The sequence below is a fragment of the Leptopilina boulardi genome, unplaced genomic scaffold, assembly GCF_019393585.1.
Source record: "Leptopilina boulardi isolate dan_hultmark-lab unplaced genomic scaffold, ZJU_Lbou_2.1 LbouV2_281, whole genome shotgun sequence".
NCBI lineage: Eukaryota > Metazoa > Arthropoda > Insecta > Hymenoptera > Figitidae > Leptopilina > Leptopilina boulardi.
The window spans coordinates 1,049,608-1,055,607 of record NW_026137842.1 but is presented as its reverse complement, the minus strand read 5'-3'; positions in this window follow the sequence as shown (position 1 = coordinate 1,055,607).

Here is a 6,000-nt window from a genome sequence, read left to right as displayed (position 1 = left end):
ATATTTACACTATGTGTGTGAGTCTAAGTGAAATATATTTTTTTCGCAATGAAAAATATAAAAAACAACGATAACATAAAAATTTTTTTTTTCTTTTTTAACAAAGAAAAAAAAAAAAAAATGATCTACTTTTAAAAATTTTGAACTTTATTTTTGGTTTTAGCGGGTCATTTTACATGGGAAATGAGAGTCAAATGTCATGAATGAAAATCTCTGCAAACTAGTGTCATTTATGCACGAAAAATGAAAGAAAATGAACTTATGAATAGTTTTTGAAATAGTCTAAGAAGTAAAGATTAGGTTACTTAAATAAATTTAATTACTCACTGCAAAGATTAGAATTTGGATGTCGCAACATGTTCAAACAAAACTTTCAAAATAAAATATATTTTCATAACATTTAATACAAAAATTGTAAACCTGTTTTGAGGTTGAGCGTACAAGAGCAACACTCTTTTATTTAAAAAAATTTTTTTATTATCATTTAAATGGAACTTCATACCCAATCTTCAATTGTTTAAAAAAATTTATTATGTTCAGTTATGATTGAAATTAATTTTTTTCTAATTTGAATGAAAATTCGCCAAAATAAACATTTTTCACCAAAAAAAAAATTTTTTTGGCATAGAAAATAATTTTTTGATGCAAGTCATTATACGCAAAAAAAAAATTTAACAAATGTCACGGTGGTACCTAAAAATTTAATTCTTTTTTTTCTCTTGTATTGTGGTGAAATTTACTTATCGTAAATTTTAACACAATACTTTGACAATAAAATTCAATCGTCAGCATAATGCGATGGGAACGGACTCGGGCTTTGTTCTTGAAATGTCATATATGCACATATTATTATTATTACAAATATCTAAAACAAAATGTTATAAATATCAGCAACAAAATATGTACATATATTCTAATATTATTCTACGAACATTCATAATTAAATATAACATCGAAAAATGAAAATTATAAAATTTTTAATTTTAATGCTGCGAATGTTGCGAGTGCGTTAATGAGCATTGCGGCAGCGTCCCGAATGCGTTGGACGTTGCGGCAATGTTCCCAAACCACAATTGTAAAAGTTAGCAAATGGGAATGTTGCGAATGTGTTATCGAACATTGCGGCAGCGCCCTAAGTGCGTTGGACGTTGCGGCAATGTTCCCAAATGAAAATTGTAGAAGTTAGTAAATGGGAATGTTGCGAATGTGTTAGTGAACATTGCGGCAGCGTTATGAGCGCATTAAACGTTGCAGCAATGTTCCCCACTTAAAATTGAAGAAAGTAGCGAACGGTAATGTTGCGAATGTTGCGAGTGCGTTAACGAACATTGCGGCAGCACCCTGAATGCATCGAACGCTGCGGCAATGTTCATAATTTAAAATTTAACGGAATTATTGATTGCAAAAGATAATAATGGATACTTTGTTTTGTGAGGCACGATATTATCACTTGCGGGTCTAAAAAAAAAAAAATGAGTATGGATGTGTACAGGAGCCACACTAGAAATTGGACTTCTCGCGAAAAAAAAGGGATATAATAATGATAATAGTTAAAATAAATCTACGCGATGAGCTTTTTCTTGAACGTAATTCTTCAGCTTCCATCCTTTTCTTACTCTACCCCCCCCACTCTTTTTATTACGTATTCTGGACCTAACAATCCTACATGCTCATAACAACACAACATCAACGTTGTAATTGTTGCAAATAAAAAAAGGGTAAAAATGCCAAAAATCAAATCATTTTCCAACAAGGAAAATTCATAAAACAAATCCAAAAGATAACAAGTCTTTTCAATAATAATGCTTGATTTTATCAAGTGCATATTATTATATTTGGCTATACCATTAAAAGAAAATAAAAACTCAGCATTATTGGCATAGTAACAGGCCCAGAGCTCACGCCTTGTTCACGTGTTAAAAACCCTTAGTCCACAAAATTTTCCCACCTGAAGTCTCTAAACGTTCATATAAAAGTGCATCGCGGAAGTCAATTAATTGCAGTACAACTCTCATTCGCGAGTCAGCTCTGAAATTTTTCAGAGGCATAAAAACGATTTTGAGACGCCGGGACTAAGCCCGTCCGTGAGTCGGTTTTTCAATTTTTGCAATCCACTACATAGATAGTGATTAAAATTGGACGGACGAAAAGTTAAAGTAAATACTTCACGCCGACGAAGTCCAACGGAAGTCGTCTTTAATAAAAATCCAGTAATTCGAATAAAATCAAATTATTGAATTTTTGTCTTTTTGACCGGCCAGTCCGCACGTGTGGTGCCTGCGCTGTTTAGATTCGGTGGACCCGTGAGAGCATTTTTCGTGCGCTACCAATAGACGCTTTCGCGCTTTGCTAAGTGTGTGTATTTTTCCGCCCGTCGGAAAGCAGCTCGACGCCTCGCCCTCGTTAGCTTGCGACGGTATAATAAGCAGTAGAGTAAGTTTTTAAACATGTATCGTTCCATCTTCTTATCTTATTGTATTATTTCAACATTTTAAAATCAAAGATTTCTTTTTATAATAAATGTATAAAAGGGTCTTAATTGTTTTATTGTGTCTTATCCCTTAAATTCAATTCCGAATAACGTAACTTGGCAGTTTTCTTCTTAAAAAGGATACACGATCCCATAAAATTAAACGGAATTTTTAATTTCGGCAGCTTGGTGCCTCCAGGACATAGAAAATAATAATTTTTATAATTAATATTTTTTTTCGGTTCGTAACAAGCTGATGGTGGCAGCGGTGGGATTTTTCCTTACGTTGCTGTCAGCTACGTTATCGGAACAATTGATTTTCATCAATTGTCACTTTAGAGTTTTTCAAAAAAAATTTAATTTTGACAAAATTTTTTTTTTAACGTCTACTTTTAATTTAAAATTCTTATACTTATACCTTACTAACATTTCAAAACTAAAAATCAATCATTCTAATTTATTGAGTGATTGATTTTCTTTTCCTTGTATTGAAAGAAAAGTACATAATGACTTTGTCTTAAAAATAAATTCTGGATTATGGCTCTCCAACTTATGTTGTTGATGATGACGCAATCCTAATTTATGATTCTGGCTCTCCGACCTTGGTCGTTGATGATGACATTATCTGAGACATTGGTTCCGAAAATTCTTTCAATTAAAAGAAAAGAATAGTTAAAGACTTTAATCAACTAATTTCAAACTTCTTTTTGAGAATTGTGTAAGAGAGGATTTTTCCGAGGAAAAACCTTTCAATTTCTAATGCATTCAAGAAGTACATGACGACCTGTTTGAATTGCGAAAAATTGTGATTTTGGCTCTCCGACCTTGGTCGTTGATGATGACTCATTCACAATTTTGATTTTGGCTCTCCGACTATGTCGTTGATGATGACTAATCGAAATTCATAACAGTAACTCTGGAAATTTGTATCTTTTGAAATAAAGACAAAATTCTCATCGAGAAAAACAAAAGAAGTAATATTTTCTTTGACTGTCTTATATTTTCCTCCATTCTTTATACTTTACTTTGAAAATTCAGAAGAGAAAATTTCTCGAAAGGAAAATTTTCAATTTCTTAGTGCATTCAAAAAGTACATGACGACCTGTTTGAATTGCGAAAAATTGTGATTTTGGCTCTCCGACCTTGGTCGTTGATGATGACTCATTCACAATTTTGATTTTGGCTCTCCGACTATGTCGTTGATGATGACTAATCGAAATTCATAACAGTAACTCTGGAAATTTGTATCTTTTGAAATAAAGACAAAATTCTCATCGAGAAAAACAGAAAGAAGTGATATTTTCTTTAACTGCCTAATATTTTCCTCCATCTTTATACTTTACTTTGAGAATTCAAAAGAGAAAATTTTCAAAAGGAAAATTTTCAATTTCCTAATGTATTCAAAGATTTAAGTGACAACCTGTTTGAATTGCGAAAAATTGTGAATTTGGCTCTCTGACCTTGGTCATTGATGATGACTCATTCCCAATTTTTGATGCTGGCTCTCCGACTATGTCGTTGATGATGACTAATCAAAATTCATAACAGCGAATCGTAAAAATTTGTTTCATTTTTGAAATAAGAAAAAAATTCTCATTGCAAAAGAAAGAAACCTATTTTTCTTCTATACTTAACATGTCTTTAATAGAAATTTTTCTTTTATTTACTTTCGTGTTACTTATCGTCACCTTTTCGCTCTCCCTAATTACGGAATTATTAGGAATCTTATTTCAACTTTTCTGTTTAAGGGCCACTTTACTCTGTTAAAGAAGTAATTGAAAACTATTGATTTTTCATTTCTTTTTTTGCTATGAATCATTCAAATTATGCCACATAAAATTAGGCCCCGTGGCGGTCGCTCAAAAAAACGAATTAATTCACGCAATAAAAATATTCAAAACAAATCGGAAAATTCAGATACGAAAATAGAGACTACCCCCGTTAAAAACGAAATTGTTAAGGAAAATCAAGTTTCGGTAAAATCAGAATATAAATTTCATCCCTTAAATAGACGACCAAAACCAGAATCACAAATTAAATTAGATTATTTTGTGACATATAACCCAAAGCATCCACTTCACCACGGAGGCATTGTGTTAATTATTAGCCGGGACTTGTCCCCATGTCGGACATGAAAAAAGTAAATTAAAAAAGAACACACAATTAGTAACAAATAGAATGAGTTTTTAATCAAGGAATTACAACACAAAATCACAATCACTTTACAAAGGTATTAAATTATTAACTTCGTAGTGTTTTAGAAGGAGCGTCTCACAACGAGAACTCCACTCCAGCACTGCCAAATCAGTAATAAGCCGTTAAAATGACGTTTTCTTTGAAGCGTCCCGAGCTGGGAACCCCACTTCTTCACGTCAGGCCCCTTTTTATGTTGTTGTCCCTTGCTGGGAAAGCCGAATTTTCCGTATCATTTTCCGAAGGGAAGCCTCGTCCCTCCGTTCAGGTAGGAAAACTGTCTGTCTCCTTTGATAGCCTCTTCTCAGGTAACAGTCTGAAAGTCAATAAAAACACAAACCCACTACCGAACTAGCAATAATTAAACGCGATAAGAACTAACTTTAACAATTTTTCAACAACTATAATAACACAAGTAGAAATTTCTAAACACAAATTTTAAAGTTATTCTAACTAATTATCAACTATCCCCCCTTTCCCGCCATTTTTAGTTCCTGTGTTCAATATCCTCACCCCCAGTACGAGAGTAAGTAACTCCCGTACTCTCTTCTACAGGAACTAAGACAATAATATTTGCTGCTGATCTTTTCATGATTCGATTTCTAACGCGTACGTTAACTGAACGGACGCGTTTATCTTTACCTGGAATAGTCTCTAAAATCATTCCTTTCGGCCATAAATTTCTTGGAAGGGTCGGATCTGCGATTAATACCACATCACCTTCTGACAGCGGTCTCACTTCTTGAGTCCAACATTTCCTAATTACTAAACTGGGCATGTATTCTTTTAACCAGCGAACCCAAAACATGTCGGCTAGACGTTGTGACTTCCGCCAGGTCTTTCGGGAACACAAATCATCATTGTTGAAATTTCCGGGAATTGATGCTCCTGACGATGAGCCGATTAGAAAGTGATTAGGAGTTAAACTTTCGCTTTCACGGTGATCAACCGACACGTGGGTTAATGGTCGACTATTTACAACGTTTTCGGCTTCAACCAGCAATGTCGACAACACCTCTTTTTTGGGTGCCCTTGATTTCAGAGTTACTGCTAATGCTACTTTAACGCTACGTACTAATCTCTCCCAGCTTCCGCCCATATGAAAAGTAGACGGGTGAATATATCGCCATTTGATTCCACGACTCGTCATTTCTTGTTCAATTGTGTCATAATCGATTTCTTTAATCGACCTTTGGAGTTCCAGGTCGATTCCCTTTAAATTTGTACCATTATCCGAAAATATTTCTGAAGGACAACCACGTCGAGCTACCATACGCCTGAGTGCCATAATAGCGGAATTGGTGGACAGGGAAGAAGCAAGTTCAAGGTGAATAGCC